Source organism: Rattus norvegicus, chromosome 19 (genome assembly GCF_036323735.1).
Source record: "Rattus norvegicus strain BN/NHsdMcwi chromosome 19, GRCr8, whole genome shotgun sequence".
Taxonomy (NCBI): domain Eukaryota; kingdom Metazoa; phylum Chordata; class Mammalia; order Rodentia; family Muridae; genus Rattus; species Rattus norvegicus.
The window spans coordinates 53,543,291-53,570,525 of NC_086037.1; the positions used below are offsets into that span (position 1 = coordinate 53,543,291).

General features: G+C 48.7%; 1 protein-coding gene across 10 annotated transcripts in view; it reads left to right on the forward strand.

The window, feature by feature from the left end:
• Zfhx3 (zinc finger homeobox 3) overlaps positions 1 to 27,235 on the forward strand; it is a 1,006,519-nt gene that overhangs the window by 754,145 nt on the left and 225,139 nt on the right. The window contains exon 1 of one of the 10 annotated variants that reach the window (XM_039098317.2): positions 7,935 to 8,442. The exons of 8 other annotated variants lie outside the window; for them this stretch is intronic. The gene's annotated coding sequence lies outside the window, so the exon portion shown is untranslated. 10 annotated transcript variants of the gene reach the window in all.

The window sequence follows — 27,235 nt, forward strand, 5'->3', positions numbered from 1 at the left end:
AAAAAAAAAAAAAAAAAAGAGTGTCCATGAAGTAATTTTTTGAAATGATTGTGGTTTGGGGAGATGAGGTGTAGGCAGGAAAGCAGTGTAGACCAGCAGCCTCCCTCTTGTCTGTGTGTCTCCTCCCTTCCCCCTCCCTAGGTTTTAGTTTTTAATTACTTAATGCTGAAACGCACTGGGCTTATATAAATATTTGCAAATGCTCTTTCCTATTGATCTCTCTGAATAAACTGCCCTGCTCTGGTCCGGAGAGGAGGCGATTTAGATCTGTGGACTTTCTAAACATGAAGTCTCTGGAGGACGGTGTGTGAGTGTGTGTACGTGGTGGTTAGAGCGGTAGGCATGAAGGTTTGGTGGTAGTGGTGGCACAAGGCAAGTTGAGGCTCTTGGTGGTGTGGACTGAAAGCAGGGTAGGAGCTGGCCTTACGGCCTGTAGCCCTGATAGGTGTGTGTGTGTGTGTGTGTGTACATATGGGGCTTCTGAATGTATTTGCACTCTTCACCCCCCCACCCCTATTAAATATGGAACAGTTTTCCAGGGCTTGGTGACTGCCTCCCTCCTCGGGGTCACATTGAGTACTAATCTGACCCAAGGTGCAGGAATCCTGCAAAGGGGAAATACAAGAATACACAGAACGGGGTCAAGTCAGCTGCTCAGAGGTCGAAACCCCCACAGCTGCTTTGATGTGTGTGTGTGTGTGTGAGTCTGTCTGTCTGTCTGTCTTGCCTGCCTGCCTTAGGCTCCTCCTGCCACATTACAGATTGTGTTTCCCTCTCAGGCCTTAGCTCAGTAGCTTAAAGGCGGCAGAGCCCTCTGACTGCATAGACTGGGTCTCCCAGAGACACCAGAAAACACACAGTACTGAATCCAAAACAAAACCAGGGAGGAAGGGGAGGAAAAAAAAAAACAAAAAACCAACCAAACAAACAAAAAAAACAAACCCCACCATTGAGTTCAGGCAAATAAGGTTGTGTCTCCAGATGCTATTACAAAGTAGCTTTGACTATGCAAGACAGTGCACAAGACCAGTCATTCCAGTTACAACAAACTATAAAAAAAAAAAAGATGGGGGGGGGGGAGGGAGAGAAAGGAAAAGGCTTGTTTAGGTTGTAATTTGTTAGTACAAGGAAAAGAATCCTACATAAAGCTAGCTGCCCTCCCTCCCCCCTTGGCCCTCCTCCCCTTTCTGGCTCCACACTGAATCCACTCACCCCTTTGAGATCGTCTACTGTATAGGTCTTTTCATTAAAATCTTTTGGGTTTAGGAAGATCGCTGCAAGCAACCTATTTTCTGTATCCCCCCCCCCCCCCTTTATCTTGGAGGAGAGTTGGCAAGGGTTCTGTGGTTTGCAGTTACACAATATGTTATCATGTTTTTAATCACTAAATCATTGCAGTGGTTATAGATTTACAGTCGTGGGGTATTACAGATAGAAGCAAGGCGGCTGCATGTATGCTTTTAAATTACACCAGTGCAAGCTGAGCTCGGCAGCCATGAATATGGGAGGCCAGCTCCACCTTCGTGGCCCCCCCCCCAACACAGATTAGTTTTTTTCTCCTGTGATTTTATTTTTATTTTTAAAAAATGGCTTGGTTTGCTTAAAAAAATAATAAACCATCCTCTTCCCTCTAGTCCTTGTCTCTTCGCCCCCCTCCCACCTTCCAGAAGAAATCATTTTCATTTTAGACCTCTAACCCTCCCTCCCCCAACCCCCATAAGCTAAGAATTCAAACTCTTGATGTTGGAACTTTGGATAAGACACTACAGAAATAATGGAGAAAGTGTGGGTTTCCAAAGGGATCCTCCTGGGTAAGGATGAAGAGTTGATTTCAGATCACAAGGTGGTGGTAGGCCGAGGGAAGAAGGTCCTGTCACTGTGACCCCTCCTTCAGAGTTCTGGTTTTTCCCCTATTATTTTGTAACAGAATCCTTGGCCGCATTAAAAATTCAGCATTACAAGCTGATTGTGACGCTGCCTCATTAGACAACGCTGTCTGGCCTGGTATTAAGGGAAACGTAGAGCTTTTCTATTATAAACACCAATAAATAAATATTAAGGCTCAGCAGAGGGGTAACCAGCAACTGGCTTTTTGGCTCTTGCTGGGATTGATCTCCCCTACCCCCTTCTTTCTGTCACCACCTCCTCCTCACCCCTCACCTCCCCACCCCCCCCAGTAACTGTCATGTGTTCTTACTCGGGTGCTGATGTGTAGACAGACCCTAGTGGCATTTAGCGAGGCTTTTTATAGAGTTCTCTTGTGTACACAAAAGGTTTGGAAGTTTGTTTTGTTTTGATCTGCAGTAAACAGGTCCTTCACTTTGCTGATGTCATTTCCGGTCATATTTGAGTGTTTATTGTGTTTCTTTGCAGACCCCCTCATCCCTCCCTGTGACCTTGTTGTTTGGTCAGAGCTCTGTACCTGCTTTGGGAAGGGTGTATGTGTGTGTGTGTTCTCTCTGAGAGGCCAGGTCAGGTCTGGGTTGGGGGGTTGAATGGCCTTGCTCTGGCCTAGGTTTTCGCCTGCCTGGGAAGACACCTCCCAGCGTGTTAATCTGGTTAAACACTCCCACATCCACCTGCCCCTAGTCTTTCCATGGCATGCAGTGATCCATCCAGACTTCCTTTCTTGATGGCACCACCTCCCCTGGCCCCTGCCACACCTTGCCTGTCCACTTCTGGAGGACGTCCCTCTCAAAACAAACAAAACCCCTAAACTCCAAATAAACAAACAATACCCCACTTCCCCAACCACCATTCAGTGATAAGATTTTAAGATTGGGAGTCAGTCGTGAATGTGAAACAGGGCATTAGTTTATTTCATGCTGTGACCCTGGACGCTCTCCCCTAGGACCCCCACCCCCATGTCCTGCTGCTCTCACCCCATAATGCCTGTACCTTCTTGGAACTATAAAGGCCAGTCTGATGTTACTAAACATGCCACAGTCTCTCTTTTCTTCTGATCTACAACTGGATCTCCCTTCCAAAAAAAAAGGGGGGGGGGAGTGGGGAGAGGAGATGAGAAGCAGGCTTATTTATGTAGGCCCCAAAGACCTTCCTTTACTAGGATGATGGGTTTTAGTTTATTTTTTGACTTTAAGTATGTGTGTGTGTACACTCACATATGTATATACACGCACACATGTAAATATATCGTTTTGTCCTTTTAGGTTAAGCAGTATTAGGAGAGAGGGAAAAGCAGCCATTAGGAAGTTCCCTGAGCCCCTTTCTGACTAAGAAGGATGAAAAACGAAGCGGAGCTGACACTTGGCTCCCTGTGAAAGCCCAGTCACCTCTCCCCCTTCCATGGCCCCGGCCTTTTGTTCCAGGAGAACGGAGCTAAGGTACTTTTTCTCCCAGACCAAAGGGAGCAGGCAAGGAGTCCCCTTGTGAGCCTATCGCCTTTAGCTGGCCTGCCCGTGGTTATTGTCAATGCAGACTTCCCGGAACAATTGCAGTAGGGAGACACAAAAGCAAAAACATTTGTCCTATTTTTTTAACCTCTTTGTTTTAGATTCTTTTTTTTTTTTATCCATTCTTTAAATTTCACAGTTTCTATTTGTCCGCCGAGAGACAAACGGAACAGCATGAAGCACATTTCACTGTAGGCCTCACTGGCAATTGGAACAGCCTCAATAGAAACCCACATTCTAAAACACCGGCTGACTTGGAGGATATGTGAAATTTCAGCGGTGGGGAGGGTGGGGGGTGGAGAAGACTGTGAAGTCAGATTAGCACAGATTTCTACCAAAAAAAAAAAAAAAAAAAATGGAACTATAGTGAAAAGATGAAGGGGAAAAAAAAAAAACCCAAAAACCAAGAAACCCGGGATTCTAGAATTAACTTGGGGTAAAGCGTGGAACGGTCATCTTTTGTTTATCTTCTGGTATCCGGTCTACTACTTAAAAGTGATCACTGGGAGAATTGAAACCCATGTGAAATGACTCATTAAAAAAGAGAAAATCCTGAAATAGGGGGCTGTGAGCCTGACAGCCCACTGTTTAAGTGGGAAGCCGGTAGGCGTACGCAGTAGGATTGATATGAGTTGAGATTTTTTTTTTAAATGGATTTATATAAACAGACAATGTCCCCTGTCCCTTTTCTTTTCCTCCCTGTTTCCTGTTTCCTTTATTCTGCCCGACCTCTGTCCCCTCCAAGACTTCAGTCGGTTTGCTGGCCACTGTGAAGGGATGTGTCAGACAGTTGGGGGACGGCCCAGGAACAAGATGGGAAGTTCACCCCCCCCCTTGGCCCAAACAAAGCCCAGCTCCCTCGTGCAGCATGTAGACCCTTGACTGTGACACTGTCTTTAAGCATCTGTCCGCCTTGTCATTAAAATCCTCAATTTCAAGGTTTAGAGACACAAATGTAAAAATCCCCCTGGGTATAGTCTTGCATGACAAATTCTCTTTGCCCTTTCAGAAAAAAAAATATTTTTGTTTCTAAAAAAGAAAGAGGACTTGGTGACCTATTTGCCTAACATTTAAGGCTCATTTAAGGCAACTTCTGTGTTTTTGCTTCCTTGAGACTCCGGGGTTTTGCCACTCAGAAATATTTTGGGAAAACTCTCGAATCACAGATTTAAAAGAAGACGCATCTGTGTCTGTGTTGTGTATATGATTGACAGGTGTTGGAGCTGAGTTGGGAAGGGCAGGTAAATAAATTAGATGCCTTCCACCTAGGCTGGGGTCAAATTCACCTATGGAATTAGCACTACAGTGGTCCATGAAGGCCTTGAGGTTCTTGTCAGAGAAACATGAAACTAAACATCTGTGCATAGGTCCCCCAGTATTCCAGTCGCCAGTAGCTGTGCTGCCTGGGGGTTGCTCTGTATTCTATACCATATCCAGGAGGCCTGGGCTCCCAGCAGAGACCTAGCCCCTAAATAAAATGACCTTGCATTGATGGGATGAGCTCAGACCATAGAACAAAATTCAGCTCCAAATGCATTCGTGTTTATTTGGGGGGAGGCACGCCTGTGTATGTCTGTGCCCCCCTCATCCTAGGTTTTAGTCTCCAGAGGATTTAAGCACAAGTTTTAAAACCAATATAATAAGACCAGAATGATCTGGGAGAATTACACACATCTACCTAAACCCAGTTGTGCTCTGAAGAGGGGCTGGGATGCTGACATCCACCGGATCTTCACTCAGGGATCATACTTAGCTTGGCCGACGACGGAGAAGATACAGCACCAGGGGAGCGACTGTGGGGGTTGGGGAGCAGGTTTGGCTGGGTTGGAGAAGTGTAATTTATCAGCCAGCTAAGCCTTAGTGTGCAGACCTCTGGCTCGGAGAATGGGTAAGGGGAGGAGAAGAGAAGGGGCTAGCGTTCCCTGGTTTATTTTTAAATATTTATCCTTTGGCTGTTGTCAATGAGGCTTTCTAGATGAACCGAGAGCCTGGGGATGGAGAGCCGTGAGAACTGGTGAAGGCCTGCCTTTTCTGACCGTGGCTCTATTTGTCATTGTGTTCTGGGTGCAGCCCCGGACTATCAGGCTGTCAGTGCTGGGCAGGCATGGGTTTAACATCAGGCAGCTGCCCTGTCTTGAGCTCGGGGACAGAATTGGCAACATGGATTTCAGAGAAACTGACGGTTGGTCGTGGACTTTGTAGACTCCCTCTGAAGAGGTCCTGTTTTGGCTAAGGATGAAAATGAGTTATCCCTGAGATGGGAGCACCCCAGCTTTTATATAGTCCATCCTGTTCATTATGGTCTACAGGCTGTAGGTTACCTGCCTCTGGCTCACCAGTGAAATTTTTGTCTAAACAAAGACAGGCTTGAGTAGGCCTCACCATGCATGTAGCTGTTGCAGAGTTAAGATAAAGAAAAGGGATCAGGGACATTCTTTTTTCTGCTTGTCAGGCTTCTGAGGTGCGGAAAGCCTGACCCAGGGCCTGGGACAGAGGCAGGATCAAGGCAGAAGCCCTCCTCTCCTCAGGATCTCTCAGATTACTTTAGGAGCCTGTCTTGTGGTTTTCCTAGCTTTCGTTCTGTCGAAGGTATCTATGTGTATCCTTCGCCCCTACCCATACTCACTGCGTTACAAGATTCCGAGGCTGTCCCGTAAGTAAAACTCAAGAGAAAGCTGCAAAATTCAATTTTCCAGGAGTGGAAACATCTTCCTGTTGCCTTTACTTCTTCAGCTAGGCCCGTGGGTAGCTTCCAGGTGAGGACTGAGGGTCTGGAATCTGTTTTCCCTAAGAGATTTCCTGTGTGTGGGGAGTAGTGGGGGGCATCTTCTGAGTGGAGGGGGCCCCCCATCGCCCGCCTTACTGCGGCACCATCATCTTCATGTATTATTCATGATCACTTTTTCAATTAAATTATTAATTGGTTTTCTTTAAGGTGTTCCTGACTCGTGTGGCTAACATAAATAACAGTTGTGTTTTGAAAACACCACCTGTTCTTGAGCCTTGAGGTCAGGCAGTCTGAGGCAGGTCCACTGTGGCCACACTCTGGTTCACAAACCCATCCTCCACCCTCCTCCCCACCCCACCTCCCAGCCTGCTCCCCTCCCCCACCCCCAAGTTTGACTAAATTTGGCCTCTGCCCTCCTTTGTCCCTAATCGGACATGATTCCCCAGAGGCAGTTTTTTTTTTCCGCCCAAGGCCCTAGCTTGGGGGGAAAAACTGTAATCTTTTTTTTTTTTTTTTTAAATTTGGTGCTAAAATATAGACAGGGGGTTAGTCTGCACCCAACAGGTTAGGTATTCACATCGATTTGAAACTGAATTCTTTTGTACCGAAAAATGCTTTCTACACAGGGACACTGTTGTTTTCACCAAGCAAGCATCCCCCTTTCCTCCCTTTTAGTGTGTGTTTAATGCAAATACGATTCCATACATTCTGCTCCTCGCCTGGTGAGCTTATTATATTTCTAACACTTGCATGGTTCATTATTGGGCAGTAGGAAAAGACTCGGCGGCTGCCGGGGCAGCCTGGGTGGCTGGTTTGCAGAAAGAGAAAAAGCAGGTGTCTTCTATGCTGGGAATGAAGACTAGATTTAGGAGGAGGGTGGAATTCTGTCTGAGAGGACTGGAGACTTCCGGTGAGATTTCAAGGGGGCCTGCCTTTACATAACAGCACGCAAAAGGTGAACTTAGGGGGACCTGGAAGTGTCCAGCAGTTGCTTTGACCAGCCGAGGTAGCCCTGTTTGGTTTGATCCTGGTGGTAGTCATCTTGAGCTGGGGCACCTTTTCTTGTCCTGTCTGAAATGCTCTGTGGCTCCTAAGGACAGTCTTCTTCCTGACAGCGGATGGCTGCAAACTGCTTGGTCTTTTCTAGTCGTTTCTTCCTCTCCTCTTCTTTCCTCTTCTCTCCTCAGAAACTGTCCTTAAACTCTCAATGGAGAGTAGGGGATGTTTTCGTAAGTTTCTGCAGCTGAAAAACAGAAGTGCTCTGTGAGGCAGTTAATAGGATGGGTGTGTGTTTCAAATAAATTCCTGTCCACATTGGCTAAAGTCCCCATGTTAGAGTGGCCTGCCTCTGACGTGGACAGGGCCCAGAGACTGATGGATCAGGGTTCAGAGGCCCCGACTGCTTGTTCTTCTTCTTCATTTTTGGGGGGGTTGGGGGGTGGCCGAGGGCGCGTCCGTTTCTTCCAGGCCGGCCTTTGACTTTTGATGAGCGGTGCGGTCAGTGCCTCGCGGGAACACGGCTTTGTTCCTGCCCGGCCGGTTCCTGGGTTGGTGCAGGCCAGGGCAGCCAAGGCGCCTGTCCCCAGGCCAGTGCGGCCCAGGCCGCCTCCAAGGCCGGTGCTGGGAGCTGGGGCCCGGCAGCTCCGGCCCTGCTTCTGTGTGTTTGTGCGTCTATGTCCCCAGGTCCCCGCAGGCGCGCGGGCGCGGCCACCGCGAGCAGCCCGGCCTGCGCCCAGCGCGACTGTAGATGTCAGGCTTTGCCCGGGGAGCCGAGAGGCTGCGGGGCTGTGAGTTTCAAATTAACCTTCCGCTTTGTTGCTGTGTAATGTGGATCCCCGAAGGCCCCCCGCCCCGCCCGCCCCCCTTCCTCGGGCGGTGCGCGCTGCAAACTGCGAGTTGAGCTTCATTTACATAAAGCGATTCCGGGCGGGCGGGCGAGCGGGCGGCGCAGGAGGAGGAGAGAGGCGGGCAGGCCGGGACGGGGACCGGGACGCAGCGCCGCGCCCCGTGGGTGAATCCCCGCCGCGCCTGGGGGACCTCCCTCCCTGGGCAGCCCGCAGATCGCCAGCCCCGGGCCGCCACCATGCGCGCCCCGCCCCTGCCGCCAGGCCCCTCGCTCCTAGCCTGCGCCACCGCTGAGCCCGGGGGGCAGCGGGAGGTGGGGAGAATGCCGCCTGGGGTGGGTAAGTTCGGGGCTCCGCTGCCACTGGAATCTCCCGTTGTCGCGCTGGCCGGCGTGGTGGCCCCCGGACCTCCGAGTGCCTCCTTCCTCCCGAGGTGTACGGAGGCTTTGTGTGCCAGGTGAGTGCAGCCTCCCTCCCCCGCCGCGCGGCTCGCTGCCGGCCTAGCGCTGGAGGCAGGTGCTGCGAGTGAGTCTTGGCTGAACTTCCCATTCTCTTGGGGCATGTGGGGGAAGGGCAGGCTGGATGCACTTGAACTCCTAGACTCCAGGAGGAACCTACCTGGGGAGAGTGGCTAGAGTCTGCTGGGCACCAGAGTACGTTCTTCCTCCTATCCCCTCTTGATTTTCCTTCCCAACCTCCTCCTCCTCATTCTGTTTTTGGGTTAGTTAATACCTTGTTAATACTTGGGGGTACTGGTGCCACTGAGAACTTTGGGTTCTAAACACACCCTCTTCAGCCAGAGAGAGGGAGAGACAGAGAAGAGAGAGAGAGAGAGAGAGAGAGAGAGAGAGAGAGAGAGAGTTAGAAGTCGCTGGTCAGTTTGCAGCAATGTGAGGAATGTGCCTGTTTGGGGAGTAATTAAAGAGAGAATCAGTGTAGAGCTGGAGGGGACCTACGGAGATCATCTTGGCCTGGCTGCCCTCTAATTTCGGTTTGTTCTTCTGCCAGAACCCATACAGCATTTATTTGGGGGGGGGGGGACGTTGCAAAGGAAAAGGTAAGATTTTTTTTTTAATCCAGTTAAAAAGGAGAGATATCCAAGTTAAGGTAGCAACAAGAAAAATAACAACAACAACAAAACAAAACAAAAACAAAAACCAACCAAACAAAAAACCCCCAGCCAACCCAAAGTCATTTTGTGGGCTTAGAGAGAAACAGGCTTTCTGGCAAACAGCCCTCTCTGTCCTGTACATACCTATGTAATGATGATGATGGGGAATCTTGCCCTCAGGGGAAAGCCCACAGCCCACATGGCACACTCAAAGGGAGTTTCAGCAGCCAGCCTTAGTGGTTCACAGTGTGCTCAACTGGTTTAAAGGTGGCCGGAGAGCAGGTGAGTCTAGGAGGGCAAGCCCCCCCCCCCCCTGCTATTTATCAGCCTTTGAAGACTCTCTTGGAACCACCGACTGAGAACCACAGAGAGTATACATTCATCTGGAGGCAACGAAGGCCAGGGCCTGCATGGTGGAAGGCATCAAAGACCCAGCAAGGAAAACAGACTTAAGCCTGGAAGAGAGATAGTGAGGAAGTTACACGTCATCTTCACCTCACTTCATTTCATGCTTTGAGATCCTTGGAGACGAGTCACTAAATAAATAAGAGCATAATTTGAAGCTCACACGTAGCTGGGGGTAACTGTTTCTTTGCCATCTAGCAGCAGGTGCCAGTTTGTAGAGTTGGCCCCCGGAGTCCCCTCATTCCTAAATTCAGGAGGTGTCAAACCTTCATGTTCTTTTAATGGCTGTGGTTTCTGGATAGGTTTCAAGGGAAACCCTAAAAATCCCGAGTTCCAGTGGGCTGGACTGGAGTGCTGTGGCCCAGACTGCATTAAATAGGGAAACATAGACCTTCAGGGGTAACCTGATCGAGAAAGGCTGCAGTAGAGAGAGCTGGGAGCCTGTTTCTTGTTATCACAGCATCCACCGGCAGCCTGAGATTCTAAATCCAGACGTGGAAAACAGGGAGCAGAGGTGGGCTAAGAGGAGTCTGGAGACAGAGTCCCCAGCACAGAAGGATTCTGAAAAGGGGGTGGTTGGAGGGACGTGAATACCTGGATGTTTGCACACCTGTATTTGTGTTCACTTGCTTTGAGGGGTTCCTGAAGGCTCCCTTACAGAGAGTGTGCATGCCATGAAGGACGGGAGCACCCCTCCCCCCTTTTCTAAATCACAGGACCAAAGAGACTGCCTGCATTTGATTTCTAGTATGGTCTTCAGAAGACATGTTAAAGTGGCTCTCCAAACGGGCTGGGGGTCACACTGGGTCTTTTATTTAATTACACACAAGTGTTATTTAACAACATGGGGTCGGTGGCAGAAGCAAGCACTTGTACAGTTTGAAAACAGTCCTTTTGGAACGGCCAGGAATTAAGTGCCTTGAAGACCTTCTGTCCTTCTGACGTGGGTCAGGCGTCTCCCTCTTCACCTCCGTCCAATCCGTACACTTTCTAGGGGATGGAACTCTGGTTCTCCAGTTCTGAAAACTGTTTTGATTGACAAGGATCTGGCTGGCTCTCTGAGAACAACAAAAACAACAAGGCTGCAACCGCCAACCACCTGAAACCTTAATTTGGGTTTCTTTGCCCAGCGAATGCTAAGGGAGTGTGGAAAAGGGCCCAAATAGAACGGTGTGCTTCCAGGCGGCCTCTTGTTTGGCTTGTCCTGGCTGCACAGCAAAGTGCTTTCCTGCTGTTTTGGGCTGGGTTTAACTGCTCTGTAAACTCAGTGCCAATTGGACTTCCCAGTGTCAAGGAGCTAAAATAAGTGAGATTTCAGCCTTCACCATTAGGACTTAAGAGTGGTGGCCTCGACATTTTTGAGTGACCCAAAGGTGGTTGGTTCATTTGAATAAATCTGTGCATTAGAATAAATCGGTAAACTTTAGTTTTGATCACATGTGGTATTCAGGGAATATGTCCTTATTGTTGGTGTGTGTTTGTGTGTGTGTGTGTGTGTGTGTGTGTGTGTGTATACAAACTGTTGTTCCTCTTAGTGTATCTTCTAGAGACTGGGTCTTCTCGATTTCGGAAGCGAGAGATAAGTGTTTAGGAATACTTGAGGGCCCAAAGCAAATTAATTCTTACCTAGGAAACTAGTGTTTTGGGGGAGTTGCAAAAGTTTCGTCTTAAAAAGTAAATATTTAAGTGACTAAGCAGTCTTTATCAAAATGTGTGGGTTCCCACTTGTTGTCTGCATAGTTCCCCTTGGGAGAGTTCCTAGCTTGCTGCCTAACCGAGGACCCAGAGTCTATCCTGCCAGGAGGCAGTGGGGTGTCTGGTCTGAGGAAGCTCGGATAAGCTCCTCCTCCTGGCTGTCCACCGCTGCAAGAATAACGCACCTGATACTCACTGTAGCAACGACAAGGGGTACAGTGTGTGCTGTGGTTTATGCTTTCATTTGTGATTAAAATGGTTGCTTGCAGTTAGGCTGGCCTATTTCTGTAATGTTTGGGCCTGTTGGCCTACTCTGGTTCCCAGCGCTGTTGTAATTAACCAGTACGGGGGCGGTGCCATCCAAACACAACAGGAGGGCAGATTCCATTATCGGGAACTTCTTAGGGTTGTCCACGTGCTCTGGTGGAGAATCTGGTTGTAATGGTTATTGTTAGAAGCCGCAGCATAGCCGGGGCTCTCCAGTCCTTTCTGCCTGACTTAAGGAACTGTGTGGTCAGGGAACTGGGTAGGCCGTTTTAATGGGACCCAAGCTAGGGGATTCCTTCGTAGGAGCATGCGCAGTAAGGTCTAAAGATAGTGGTGCTGTCCTGAGCACAGTGTCCTGCATCGCGAGGACATTGAAACAGAACCAGACGCACAGAAGCTAACGTTTCCTCATTCTGTCCCAAGGGAGAGACTCAGGCAGAAACCTTGGTTCATTGGCAAACTGCTTTCAAAATCCAGATTAAGGAGCAAAACTATCCAATCAGCAACTGTCAGATTTGTTTTCTGTATGATTTAAAGTTGACTGCCAGACTGCTCTCTTTGAACACGTGGGAAATGATCGGATGGTAGAGGAGTTTTATTTTTATATTTTTGACGTGGCAAATCAGTGTTACAGGGACAGGAACCAGGGACTCAAGGGAAGCAAGGCCCAGCCCCAGTTGACAGGTAGCAGCATGGTGTTAATAGTCTCAGAGGCAGTGACACAGAGGGATGTGCTCTGCCTGTCCATCTGTCCATCTGTCTTTTTTTTTTTTTTCCTTTTTTTCCCCTCCTGATTTTCATCCTTTGGGTCAGGGGACAGGGTAGTGAGTACTGAAGACAAGCCACAAGTGAAACAGTGAATGGAGTGTTTCTAGAAAGTTCTTTGCCCTTAAGTCGCCCTGCTGCTGATTTGTTGAAGGTTGTTTTATTTTGTTGTTATTGGGTTTTGTTTTTGTTTTTTTAATTCTCCCCTTTGGATGTTTTCTGCCTTTCTTTCACTCTTAATTCTTTCATTTTTAATTCCTAGAGTTTCTCACTGTTTGCAAGGATAACAATGCAAATTAAAAAAAAAAAAGACAGTTTCGGGCTGGCAGATTGGCTCTGTTGCACCTCAAGAATTGTATTCTGTTACTTGAACCCAATTTGGGGACTCTTAGTGAAGTACCTGGTGCTTTATCTGCCTTTTGAGTGAGCCCTCCTTCATATCCATCATACAGGCTTGTCAACAAGAGAATCTGTGTGTGTGTGTGTGTGTGTGTGTGTGTCTGTGTCTGTCTGTCTGTGTCTATGTGTGTGCGTGTGTGTATACATGTGTGCATTCTGGGAAGGAGTTTAACTAAACTCTTTCAACTCCACCTCTAGGGTCAGGACTGAGGCCTCCAAGAGAAAGGAGACTCAAGACAGGTCAGACATTTGATTACCTTGCTACTGCCTGCCCCTTCTGGTTCCCACTAGTTAGAGACGGAATCTGTGGCAAAGCCACTCCTTATAGAGATGGTGTAAGGCTGAGTCTCTTTTTCTGGCCTGAGGGAGTCATACTGGGATCTTAAAGTGCCCTCTGAAGTGACTTTCTTGACTCTAATCTGAATGGGCCTTTTGGGGGCAAGAGTTAGGCCTGGTTATCACTAGGAAACCCTTGAGTTGAAGGGAGGAAACTGGCACAGTTGTGCCACGTGCAACTGCTGTTATCCATTGTCCTGCACCCTTCAGCTACAAAGCTTTGATCTGGAAGAGAGACCCTTGTCTGCATGCTTCTGGAAGCAGTGGCTAGTGTGTATCTGGGGGGAGGCTTTTGAGACTTCAAGTCCATGGGGATGACTCTGAGGATAATCATGTTAGGTTCTGACAGATTGGGAGTGGACACTGTCAGTGACTCTTAATCTGTGAGGAGCCTTAACTGTGGTGATCCCTGCCACTTGCAGGAGCGAGCAAAGGGCAATTTGGCTGGCTTCTTGGTTGTTCCTGACTCCAGCCAGCAGGATTGGAGACAGATTCTTCTGAGAGTATTGGCCAAGCTATTGGATACGCCGGTGCCTGCATATACCTCAGTCACAGGCTGGCTCTGCATTTCAGTGTTAAAATTCCAGTTCCAAGGTGCCTGCCTGTCCCATACTGAAGCCTCTGACCAGAGGGCTGAAGTCAGATTAACCCAGTACAGAGAAGACAGGGTGGGGAGGAGGGGGTTGTCTTCACTTGATGCCTGGTTTCAGTCCCAGACCCCTTCCCGAGTCCTGTAAGCGTCCTTTTGGTGTCTTAAAAAGCTCCCTTTCAGGAGTCCACATCACCCTGTCTCTAAAAAGCCTATGTCTCTGTGGACGCACGCACTCTCACGTGTTCTTCCATACCTCCAGCATCTGAGGTGGTCTACTGTAGACAGCTTTTCCTGACGGTTTGTCCAGGGGAGTTAGGCTAAAGGACACATGGACTTTTATTTCTTTAATTGTTATTTTTTAATGCTCCTCAGCAACTTTTTTTTTTTTTAAACAGTTTTCCTTAACTGCTCGAGAAACAGTGCGAGCTTCTTAGGCTGTTTCAAGACCTGCTTCCTAAAACGCTCTTTGGCTCGGGGCCTTGGTTCTTAATGTACATTTGGCTGGTTTGGGGAAGCGGATTTTGCTTTCCTTTTAACAGCTCTACCATCTCTCTGTGGAATATTTGCATCCTCGTGAAAGTGTCAAGTCAACTTCTGGACACATAAGGAAGAGGCCCTAGTATGTTGGGGAATTGGTGTCTGCTGTATAGAAGTGGCTTTTCAAAGCCACCACTGTTTGACCGGGTTCTTGAATGCTGTCGCCTTATTGAGTCTGATCACAGCCCCAGCTATCTGACTTGAGGAGCATGTGCAATCTCAGCCCTGTGGCTGGCTTTCCCATAAGATAGCATTTCTCCCACTTTGAAAGTATAGTTCCAGAATAAGCTGGATGCAGCACATGCCTATTTGGGAGGGCTGAGGCAGGAAGGACGGACAGGAATTCAAGGCTAGTCTAAGCTATGTAGTCAGACCCTAACTCCAAAAATGTAAGGTAAGTAAACAGAATGCCAGAGATACCAGCTGTAGGTTGTGCCCCACCTGCCTGGCCCTTCCCTTTTTCTCACTGAGAGAGTGGAAACTGGTTTTTGCTCAACAGTTATTAAACCTACAAGGCATCTTTGGGGAAAAGCAGAGAACTTGTAGGTCTTTTAAAGAAAGAGCTGTATTGATCAGGGTTCTCTAAAGGAACAGGACGGATAGAATGGATATATGTAGTAAAAGGGAATTTATTAGACTGGCTTAAAGGATGTGGTCTGCACGGCCCAGCAGTGGCTGTCTGAGGCTGGAGAAACAGAGAATCTGGTAGTTGCCTCTGCAGTTATAAGAAGGCATTGAAGGTTGGCAGGATTCCTGGAGAGGTCTTTGGTCTGCATTGGCATCCCAAAGATTTTTTTTTTTTTGAATATTGGTGAAGGAATGCCAAAGTAACAGGATTCACACGCTTGCCCTGCGAGAGTGACCGCCAAGAGCAAGCAAAAAGCGAAACTTCCTTCTTCCAGAAGGTGCCACCCAGATTTAGGGTGGGTCTTCCTGCTTCCAATAATGTGATTAAGAAAATCCCATACAGGATTGCCCGCCCATCATCTCTAGTTTTAATTGGCTCCAGATATGGTCGTCAGATTGACAGCCAAGATCAGGTGACCAGTTGTCCCAGGTGCCAGTTTATCTTGTCCTTGCTGGGAGCAACAAGAAGAATTGCCCAGATGCTGGAGAACTGGGGTAACAGGAAGTCCTGGTACCAACCCACCGGTGGCGGACAGGAAGTCTCTTTTCATTGGTGAAGGTACAAAATAATGGGCCAGGAAAACAGACGCGGAGCTTCAGAGTTCCTCACCTGTGGACTCTGTTGACCTTGATTTCCTAAAAGCTGCCTTATTCACAACACCATTGAGCTCACCCCAAAGTGGAGCTCTTGGTTCCGCTCTGTGACCTTTTCCCGTGGGTTTGGAACCAATCCCTTAAGTTCTTTGAGCATCTCTCATTTCACTGGTCAGAGGGTGTGGTCCCACACCTGTGGTGGGAATTCAGTAACACAGAATACTGGCACCTGAGGTACTCGGCATACGACATATGGCATACAGCATACGGAGGAAACACATACGTGTAAGCTCCCACCCATTTATTTCATCCCTGCAGACGGCCTCTGCTTCTTTTTACCACGCCCAGTTAGAGAGTGACTAAGAGGTCCTGAGTTTCTTCCACTCTTTCCTTATTGGCTGAGATTTAAGCCACCTCTTTCTGACCTCCTAAAAGGGTTCTGGAGTCTGAGGGTCTGCACTGGAACCAGTGTCCTCCCCCTCCCAGCCTCCCCACGTGTCTTCCTCCCCCCACCCCCAAGCCTGGCAGGAGGCCCCCTAAGTGAGCAGCCCACTCCATGACCCACCTAGAGAGGCCTTCCAGTGCTGGCTTATATATGCTAATAGGCCTGACTTGTCCTGGCTTGTTTGTAGTGATTTGTAGAGGCATTTATATGCAAATACTATCAACTTGCTGAGTTAATTATCATGTGCCCTCCCCCCAACCCCCTCTCCTGCAAGGCCTCCCAGCCAGTCTGGCCTGATCTCTTTCTGCCTTCAACTCTTCCTGGCTTTGCCTCCTAGTCAGTCCCCCTTCCTGTACCAGCTGACCTGGTCACAGCGCCTTCGCTGCCGTGTTGCCTGTCACAGGAACCATGTGGTCAAATGTGGCAAACTGGGCGTGCTAGTCATGGCCCATTTCCAGCCATCTCTGAGAGACAGCCTGTTGCCTGCAGAGGAGCCCAGCTCATACAGTGCTGAGCGTTCAATTGTTTTACCTGCCACCTCGCAAACCAGGCACTTGGCTCTGTCAGTGTTTGATACTCAGTCTTCAGTGAGGATGATAGTTTTTATAATTGTTTTAGTTCCCCATATTTAAACAACTCCAATTTATGAATTCAGAGCCCTGGCTAGAAGCTATTCCAAAAGGATGCTCCCAACTGACTCCCTCAACCTAGGGAATTAGGAGTGGACCTCAGACCAAGTCCCCTGTTGACATTCAGGGGTGGATCATGTCAGCTTGGGGGCACTTACGGTGAGCATTTGTCTTGGCTTTATTTGCATATAAATATCTAAGCTTGTGGCATCCTTCACTCAAGTGGCTTCTTTCTGGCCACTTGATGTCAGTAGCTCGCTCTCTCTCTCCTGTTGACAAGACTGTCCATCTTGTCACAAGGAATGGCCTGAGGAGGTAGACCTGCCCCTGGTTGAGGACCACAAAGTAGAGGCTGTTTCTCCAGGATGGAATGGCAGGCCCTGGCTTCTCCTGCCAAGTTCTGCATCATCGGTGCTTTGTCTAAATGGCAGCGTGCTGGCTGAGGGGCCTCCAAGCCTGCCATTCTGCCTGTCTGATAATCAGACGGTTCCATGGGCTTAATTCCACAGTAGTCTTTTTTAGCATCGGGAAACTAGTATCCTTTTCTCTCAGGGCCTGGTGGTGAACTGACTTTGAGGAGGTAACATTGTTGCCTGTGGCTGGCCACTTAGTGGGTAGAAAGAGAACAAGTCGCCCACCATGCATTGCAGACACATTTGCCAGTGGCCTCTGGAGGAATGTGTGAACAGGTGGGAGTAAGTGAAAACACACATTTTATAAAACCTGCAGTGTCAGAGGGACATCTTCCTCGTACTTCATGGGACTGGCTGCATTTCCAGCCTGAGCCAACAGCATGCTGGACATGAGTTGACTCTGGTCCTTTCCAGCGTAAAGAAAGACAGGACACTTTCTACAGTTATGGAGTCAGAGTCTCTCCACCTCCATACCTCCCTCCCTTCTTCCCCTCTCTTCTTCCTTTTCTTTACCCTCCCCCACCTTCTCTCTATGTGGAGGGACCAGGACTGCACAGGTGCATGGGACAGTAGCTGACAAGTCTGGGTGTCTAATCTTTGTGGGCCCCACCCAGGGAGGTCCCAGGCAAGCACCCTGGCCTGACCAGGCCTAGAAGGAGGATAAATACACTAAGGACTAAGCAGCGTTCTTTTGACATCACACAGACGAATGCTTTGGACTCATTTTGTTCACAAGGTCCCTTTTGTTAGTTAAGGGGGTGAAAGTCCACAGCTGTGCCTGGAAATTGGGGAAGGGCCCTACTGGGATGGCCTTGTTTTGGAAAGTCCAAATGCAGTACTAAAGGCTGAGATCTGAGCCGGTGATGTATGCGAGTCTGACGGGGCCTCGAGATAAGGTGAAGAGAATTTTAAAAGTTACTTTAGTGCAACCTCCCAGATAACTATGCCTGGGGCCAGTCACGATTTATGGCCAGCTGGTAGTCATGGCTGTGTGCTGGTCTCACCTTATCTTTTGGGCTCAGGCTCTGTAGCTTAACTGGTAATGTTCTGTTTATCTTTTGTGGGGAGGTGGGGTACAGATGGGGTCTTTGATCAGCTTTTGTTGTGAAGCTGTTCTGGATTCTGTCTCCAGGGTCCCTGATGATGATCTGCACTAGGGTGCTGTATTATGGGGTTTCCAGGGGCCTGGGGTGCAGGCCCATCATGGAGTGTCAGGGCCTGGGGGAGGAGTGCCGTGGCCTTCTATAGCCCCAGCCTAGGATTCGTTCACCCCCCAGGTCAGCCGCCTGCCACCTCTAGACCTTCTTCCACCATGGCAGGCCTGGCCAGCACGCCCAGCGAGCTTTCCCAGGCTCCTGAGGTTTTTTTGGACAAGAGTTGAGCCAAGGAATCTGAGGATGCCCAGAAAAAGTTATCTTTCTGATATAACTGGGAGACACTCAGCATCCAGTCTCCCAGCTTTCTTACCCCAACCCCAGCATTCTCCGGGAGAAACCCTATGCTGAGCAATACACCTACTTAGCTTTTGCAAAAAGTAGGGTTTTACTCAGTTTATGTAGATTTTGCCTTTTTATCTATTATGATGATGATGACTGACTGGTTTGCTTTTGAGATGTTTATGTAGACTTGCCTAATTATTATTATTATTGTTATTGTTGTTGTTGTTGGTGGTGGTTTGTTGTTTGCTTTTGAGACAGGGTAACTCCTGCTGACCTGGAGCTCACTATGCAGACCTGGCTGGTCTTGAATTTACAGACGGTTGCCTACCCTTGACCCCTGTTGAGCCCTGAGATTAAAGCAGTCCACTGCTGGGCCCAGCCTACTTTGCCTTTAATAATCAGTTTGTCACATGTGTCGTGTAAATCCCGTCTTTAAAAAAAAGTTATTTCAAACTCTGTCCCTGCGTGACAGTGTGTGTAGGTGTCCTCAGAGGTCCCAAGACTGTAGTGACTCTTCCCGAGCAGGAGTTGCAGCTGGAACAGTTGTGAGCCACCCAGACATGGGTGTTGGGGACCACGCTTGGGTCTTGCTCAGGATGGGCTCCAACTCCGAACCTGGGAGCTGGCTCCCCAGCCTCTCTGCGTTATTTCTTATTTGTATTTAAGAAGTTACAATGTTAGGTTTTTTAGTTGGCAGTAAGGATACAATGAAAACTTCCTCCAGTCTTTGGAATTAATCTACAGAAATGTCACTGCATTAAGAACGAACTAAGGCAGGAAGTTTGTGGGTGCCTTTCTAAGGACAGAAGATGGAGTGGACTCCTTCCTCATCACCCCCCTCCCGCCCCTCCCCCGACTTTCCCTATTCAGTAGACCACTGCCATCTGCTTTAAAAAAAATTTTTTTTTTCATTTCAAATCCTCAAAGACAAAGGGACCTGGAAGCTCAGACCTGTCCTTCCACATTCCTGAGTAATTTGGTTTTGATTAACCCAAGGAGAGAAGTTGGTTTCTCCTAGCGACCGACTTTGGGACGGAGGGGATCAAAGCGTCAGGAGGGCCAGTGCCCCTCATGCGAGGTTCCCCTCCTCCCTCCGCCCTCTGCTGGCCCCTATTCTCTCCCCCTCCTCCCCCCACCCCTTTTAGAGTCCTGAGCCTCAGCAACTTGGAATTTCTGACTCTCCTAGACGTGGAAGTGTCTCAGAGCTTTGGGTGGACCAACCCAGGAGAACCCCATCTTCCTAGCACCACTCCCCCTCCCCAAAGCTGCAGAGCGCATTCCTGTGCTAATCCTGCTGCCCGATTGCAAATGGCTGTAATTGTGTGAGCCCCAGGATGGGCCTGCGTGCAGCTTTTCTTCTTTGAGGAGGTGGCTAAAAAGTTCATTTACATAGAGAAATGAGACTGGCCTTGTGATCCTTGGTGGTAGAATAGACTCAGCCTAATAAGAAAGGGGCCTTCTCTGTGCCGTCTCTGCCTCCCCCACACCAGTCCAGGGAGGGAGTGTGTGTGGGGGGGGGAGAGGGAGGGAGACAGAGACAGAGAGAGGCAGAAACAGACAGACAGACAGAGACAGACAGACAGGAGAACACACTTCTTTGTGTCCTACAGGACATTTTAGGGGGAGGGCAGTTCAGACAGAGCATTCTGCTTTGATAGTAAGAAGTCAGGGTAGAGTCCAAGGCTGGCTCACTGTGGGCAGTCTTCCCATAACCCCCACGCAACAGGTTCTAAAGACTGGGTCTCAATGTGTAGCCTTGGTCTGGAATCTCACTATAGAGTTACAAGGCTGGCCATGAACTCCCAGAGAATCAGCAAGGTCTGCCCCAGGAGTGCTGGCACACGGCAGGCAACACCCCAATAGTGCCCTCTTCCTCATATGTTTGTGTGTTTTGCTTGCATGCACGTGTGTGTCATTTGTGTGCCCTAGCACTTGCAGAGGCTAGAAAAGGGTGTTTGATCCTTGGAGCTGGCATAACAGGCCATTGTAAGCCACCATGTTGGAATTGAACCCAGGTCCTCTCCAAGAGAACCAAGTGCTCTTAACCACCGAACCCCACATTGCAGTTCTTTGTAGGGTAAAGCAGTGAGAACTGTCTGTAAGAACTGCCGTGGGGAGCATGTGTCCCGAGGAGTGTGCTTCCGTCCAGAGTGGAGTTAAATGCTTCTGTGTTCACACTGCTGACACCCCCACTCTAGTCCTTAGCCAGTGCCCGTGATAAGAACAATTGCACCCAGGTGTTACCAGTTCTAGCTCACTGGTCCAGTTTCTCCTCTTAGCCCATCCAAGGCCCCCTCTGGAAGGGTAGTGGAATTTGTGCCTTTGGTAAAACAAGAAGTGGGTGTTGGTTGGTGTTTTAAATCAGGGAGGTATCTAATTCCTTTAACAGGCTGGCCTCCTGGGCAGGCACAAAAAAAAAAAAAAAAAAAAAAAAAAAAAAAAAAAAAAGAAAAGAAAAGAAAAAGAAAAGAAAAAAAAACTGGAAGTCTGAGGTAGAAAGGGCCTGGAGCTGGTCTCTGCTTGGGACAGAGCAGCACAGCTGTCTGACCCCGGGTGAAAAGTTCAAATCTGCATTTAAAAGGAGTGTCATGACCCCCAACCCCTTCCCCTAGTCAAGTTGAAACTGTTCACGTTCTCTAGGATACGATCCAGCGTTGCATTAGGACATCTGATAGATTCAGATGCCTTGGCCAAGATCTGATGATGCTGTGGGGAGGGGCTGTTGGGAAGGAGGGGGGGCATCCCTCTGAGATGTAGTGTTTGAACAGCAGTCAGCCTTGAGGACCAGAAAGGAGGGGAGATTTCTTCCTAGGTCAGACCCTAAAGTCCTTGGCCAGTTGCTTCAAGGCCATCCTGGGCTTTGTGGGATCCTGGGAGGTGGGAAGGGGTAGCGTCTGTGTCCCAAGCCCCCCTTTTCATGGAGATGATGGGCATTGATGGAGGACTTGCTCCCCTGTGTCCTTTGATGGTGTAGAACACACAGTCGAATGAGGGCATCTGGGCTTTTTCAGGAAGCACCCATGACTCTGTTGGGGAGAATGGAGTTGGGCCCTGTGAGAAACTGGAATGGGGTAGGAAGAGAACCTTGGTGGCCTTGCACTGGGAACCTGAAAAGCCAACTGGCCACTTCTGCATAGAGGGGGCCTACATAGCGCCGGATTTGTCTACTGGGACTTTAGGTGAATGTAAACAGTTCGACCTCTCCGATTTTACACCCCTAAAGGGGCTGGGTGTGAATACAAATGGGTATTAGGCCCCTGTGGTTTCAATGACTTCCCTCAGTCCCCTTCCCGGTGCTAACTAGCAGGTCTTTAACCTGCCCTGGGAGGAGGAAGAGAAAGTCATTTGCAAGCTTGGAGACTCGGGCTAGCCTTTCTTTTCCTTTGCTTTGCTGAGACTCCGGCTCACAAGGGGAAGTCGGCTGATGTGCTTTCGTGTGTGGTGGAGGGAGAGAAGTTTGCTAGATCCCAGGACTTGGTCAGGTGCACTTGGAAAGCTGGGAACTGGGTTAAGGTGACCACTTAGCTGTGCCAAAGGGTACCACACACTCTTGTTTCCTTCTTTCCTAGTCTGTTGGGTGTTTTTTTTTTTGTTGTTGTTGTTTTTTGTTTTTTTTGTTTTTTGTTTTTTTTTTGTTTTTTTGAAAGGGATCCGACCTCTGGAGCCTTCAAGACCCTTTATGGTGCCTGCAAGACTAGTGCTTTTGAGAAGGGGTATCTTGTTTGGTTGTTTAACAACACACTTACCTCCTCTTCAGGGGATCTTAGCAGTGCACAAAGTCTCCAGGGCTGCATCAAACCACATGCTTGCCCAGAAACTTCTGGGATGTATTTCTTCTGTCTGGCATCCTTCAAGAACCTTCACACCTCAGCTCCTGCTGAGCTCCACAGCCTGTTCTCAGGTCCTGGAAGGGTCATCCTTCCTTTCTACCACAGGGCCGTTTGACCTATAGAGGAAGGACCAGGTCACCCCACCCCCACAGTGTGTGATGGTTGGGTTTTGGGTTCATGTGTTCGAGGCCTGGGCATTTCTGTTCCTTGTGGTGGCTCTGAGTCCAGTCATGCCATCATGGGGCATTTTAATTAGCAGTGCCTTAGTCATTAGTGAGTTATTGTTTTTGTCTGGAAATACTTAAGTACTGTTTATTCGATGTCTCAACGAGATGCAAAACAGCAATTAAGCAGAAATTTGTTGTATGAGGCAGGGACCAAAGCGGATCGTCATGAGCCAGTTGTGGTTCCTTTAAACCAGGGGAAATCGCTCTCCCCTTTGGCCTCCTGATCATCGGAGTGCTCCAGATTCTGGTTTTCCTCCCTGACCTGCACCCTGGAGTTATCGGGCAGAAATACTTGGGAACCTCTGGTATGGATGAAGTTTAGGTTTGAAGGGTTAACGTTCACATTTCTTCCCTGGCCTTTTTTCTTAGTGACCTAGCGTATTTTGAAACCCTCTCAGACGAGGATTAACTGTGTGTGATAACTTTTACATACCCCTTTGTGATGATTTATGGAACCCAAGTCTATTCTCCCTGTGTTTCCCGAGACCATGTGTGTCCTAGCATCAGTCTCACAAAGCCTTTGTGTCCGTTTAGCAACATGGGACAGAAGGATACATATCTCTCCTTTAGTTTATTATTTTTTCTTTTAGAATAGATTAGCAAAGATGTTAAGAGGATTTCTGGCTGAAGTAGAGCCAGAGAGGCAGTTAAAAATTAAGACGGACAAAATAAAACTAGCCCCTAATCGAGCAGAAGGGATGCTCGTGGGACTGCCTGCAACTCTGGCCAGTGGCACTGACCCCAGAGGCAGAGATCTACTGCTGAGCACATCCAACCCCCCCCCCCCCCACAGCGTGTGACTAGAGGTTTATGGGAAATGGAATCCCGTGAACAGGTTGGGGACTCCTGCAAGGAAGGGTGGCTAGTTAACTCTGAATATATTGCATGACCATCCTTGGGCAGGAGTAAATGTCTTCCTACTCTGTTCTGCACTGCGGACCCTGGTTTCACACTCTTCTGTGACTCTTCCTGCTTCCTCCTCTTTTTTCCCCACCCCCTTTTTCTTTTCCTTTTCAAACAATATCTTCTGACTTCCAGATTTCTGATAAATTGATAAGAAGCATCTCGTGAGTCGATAGAGCTGTAGACACTTTGCCAATATAACCCCGGCTCTATTGATCTGCCAGTAAATTAAAGTCTTACTTAGAGGCTGCCAATATTTCTAATCTCCTGCCTCACCAATTACATCCTCCCAGCTACCTGGAAGGAGGATGTGAGTCTTTGAACTTTTATGGTGACGTTTGAGGGGTGGGGCTATGCCCCTTCTGTGGGGTCCTGGGAGGTGCTTGCCTCCTGTGTCTGTAGAAGAGAGGTGCGCAGAGGAAAATGAAATCTGTGTATGTCCTTATGGGATCTGTTCCCGCGCTGTAAGGTTTATTAGTCAGAATTGTTGAAGAACAGGTTCCATCACAGGGGTCAGGAACATTTTATGTCCCGTGTCGGCGGCAGCTCTTCCTCATGGATGGGCCAGAGAAGGTTAAGGGGAACTGGTATTAAAAGTTACCCTGGGCAAAACCAACCCCTAAGGTGGTTGTCTTCACCTTAAAAGCTGCGTAAAAATCTTATATGCAATTTTTATCCTCAACACAGGGAAAGCGAAGAAGTTTGTATCAAAAGCTTGGTTGTTAAGAAAAGATAGCAACAGAAACCTCCAACTAGCCCAAGTGTAGGTGGAAGAGGATAGGAAAGTCATGCTGAGAATGGCCGTGCAGTAGACACGAGCACATGTGGGCACTTAGTCCCCTGCTCCTCCCCACCTGCGCCCCCAACCATCCCTCTCCCGCATGCCTTTACTGGGTTGAATGGTCGCTTTGCGTTAGCCTCATTGGAGCAGAAGAATGAAGGTGAGAGAATTATTATTTGTGTGTTTGTGTGTGTGTGTGCGCGCAGCTTTTGCAGTGGTCCTCCCTCTGTCAGTCCTGTCTCTGGCCTCCCCCTCGTTTGTCTCAAGTGAAGAGCTGCCTGAGATTGTCCACTCAGTGATCTTGGGGCTCATCGAGTTCCCTGCTGGGATTCCCACTTCCGGCAATGGCTGTGTGAGCAAATCGTTTGTCCGATAAGCCCTTTTCAAGTCCTGTTTATGTGGTTGGCTTTGGGAAGAAATCTCCAGATAAATGCCATGTTCCTTCTAATACACCAGAGCAGAAGAAAATGGTGGGGTTGGGGGAGAAAGAAAAGAAAAGAAATGAAAAGAAAGAAATAATTCCTTCTCTCTTGCCCGGCACCTGTGTTTGTGTTTCTGCTTCTGGTGTCACGGGATATTTTTTGATGGGAAATCCAGTCTCCGAGGCCTGTCTTTCCTCAGTTATTCTGAGGAAGGGTCAGGAGGTGTCTGGATTAGACCAGCTTGGATTCTGACTCCTAGCCTTCATGTGCAAGACGTTCAAGCTTGCTCTTGGGGTGCCTCAGCTGGTGTCTGGGTCGTACAAGAGCAGGTAGAGGGTGACGAAAGGCCTCCCCTTCCTATCTGATGCCTTGTAAAGGAAAGAGAGGGAATGTCGGGAAGTGGGGGCAGGGGCATCCAAGATGGTGACATGTGAGGCCAGGAAGGAAGCCTGCTCCATGCATTGCCCAGTTCCCCTATTGCTTGCCCTCAAGAGCCTCTCTACAGGTTGCTTTGGCTTCCTCAGCCTGAGTGAGTGAAGATGATGTTGGACAAGGAGAAACCCCAGGAGGTTGAGGCTGACTTTCCCCTTTGTTTGGACAGCATTGTATTGGAGGAGGGGTTTAAATCTTGTTCACACCTGTCGGGGCTGAAGGCTGGCTTTGAGAGCAGTTTGTAACAAGACTTCTGTTGTTGTTGCCCAAAAAGTTTCCAGCTCACAACAGAGGAACTTTATTGTAGCAACTTGTTAATGTTCAATTAGGCAAATTCAGAGTGCCCTGGGGCTGTGGAAGGGCGTGCTAGCTTTCTCTGGGAGGCCTACTGCCCTTGTTCCCAGGGATGAGAAGGGGCAGGCAAAGCCTTCTCTCCCTCAGCTCATGATGGGGTGGGGGGTAGGGCAGTAGCTGGCTCTTGGCTCAGCCTGTGAGGCCAGTTGAAATTGGTGAGGAGGAAAGGAGTCACCTGAGGCTTGAAGTGGGTCTTGTGTTATAACACTTAAAACCCGTTTGTTGGCAGTCCTTGGTGCGCCTTACTCTTGGGTGTGGTGTAGGTTGTGCCAGATGCACCATTTGCCTATGGGTAGGGACAGTTAACCTGGTGTGTTGCAGCCATGTGGTCCCAGACTGTAGAAGAGTACCGGTGCCTTAAGGAATCTGAGTGTGTTCTCCCTAGTTGATTCTTGACCCGCTCTGGGGTCTTGAGCCCATTGGAAGGCAAAGCTCTTTCCTCTGAAAAGCAGTTCCGACTGGAAGGTACTTTTGAGTGTTCGAAGGACCCTTCCCTTTTCATGCCAGGAAGGAATTAAAGATTGGGGGGGGGGGGCAGAGGATCGACTGCAACGTTCTTTCGCTAGAGCATCTCAGAGTCCTTTCCAGGCCCACTGTCAACCCACCTTTGCAGGAGGAAGTATGTGGTAGGTGTTTCCTTGTCCTATCACTGGGAAGCCTCTGTGCTGGCAGTAAAATATTGCCCCCATGGCAGCCATACCCCGTAGTGTTGAGCGATGAGGAGGGCGAGGCACCAGCAGTGTATTAAACACTAGTTGAGCGCAGGAGGGGCACTATATCACAGGAGAGAGATAAGCAAAGTTCTCTGATAGTGGATCAATAAAGGTTAGTGACATCATATCTCAAAGTGAGGGAACCTGCTTTCTGCACAGCCATTTATCAGATCCCAGCCTGGAAGGCCATTAACCCCTTTCCAGCCAGATTTCTGCTTGCTGGACACAGACTTAAGTTCCCTGTTTAGGTGTCGGGGTGGTAAGGAGGGTGTCACCTCCTACAAGTATGGCGTTTGAAGGGTCTTTGCTTTGCTGGTTATGCAAATACCTTCTTCTGCAGTTAACTTATTAAACCAGCTGCCAGGCTGGGGCATGCATGGAACATTTATGGAAAATTTCTTTACTTTGAAATTCATGTAGAAATTCCCATAAAAAGCGTTTCTCCCGGAGTCCTAGCATGATGCCTCCCCGTTACGGGGCGTGCAGCTGTATCGCTGTTGGGTATGTGAGGTCTGCGTTCTTATGTTTGATGTTTGATAATCAAGGGTCTTTAAAGTTTTCCCCTCAAAATTTTAGTTAAAAATTTTTCAATACAGGTAGACATTGAGCAACATCCCCTCCCCCATTTTCTTGCAATCAAGTAATTTTGATTGGAACAGAATATTGACATTATATAAACTTGAGATAGATACACTGTTTACCCTTATAGTTTACCCGTAGAGACTTGGTGGTTTCAAGATGTCGAAGTCTCTCAGTGGCCTAGAATTGACAAATAGTAGCCAGTTATTAGAACAGATCTGCCCTAGTTCCTATTTTCTTATTGTCTTGGGACCAAGAATGAGTTTTAAATGGTGATGGTGATGATGATGGTGGTGGTGGTGATGATGGTGGTGGTGGTGATGGTGATGATAGTGGTGGTGATGGTGGTGGTGGTGATGATGGTGGTGGTGGTGATGATGGTGGTGGTGGTGGTGATGATGGTGGTGGTGGTGGTGGTGATGATGGTGGTGGTGATGATGGTGGTGGTGGTGGTGATGATGATGATAGTGGTGGTGATGGTGGTGGTGATGGTGGTGGTGGTGGTGGTGGTGGTGGTGGTGGTGGTGAGGATGATGGTGGTGATGGTGGTGGTAGTGATGGTGGTGGTGGTGGTAGTGGTGGCGGTGGTGATGATGTGTGTGTTCATTAAAAAGAATACTGTCTCCTGATACATGACATTCCATAGAGAACCTGGCCATTTCTATGTCTAGGGTGGCTTTCACGCCACAGCAGAGCGAAGCTGAGACTCAGGAGAGTATTGGTCCCACAGGGTCTAAAATAGGTACCTGGTTCTT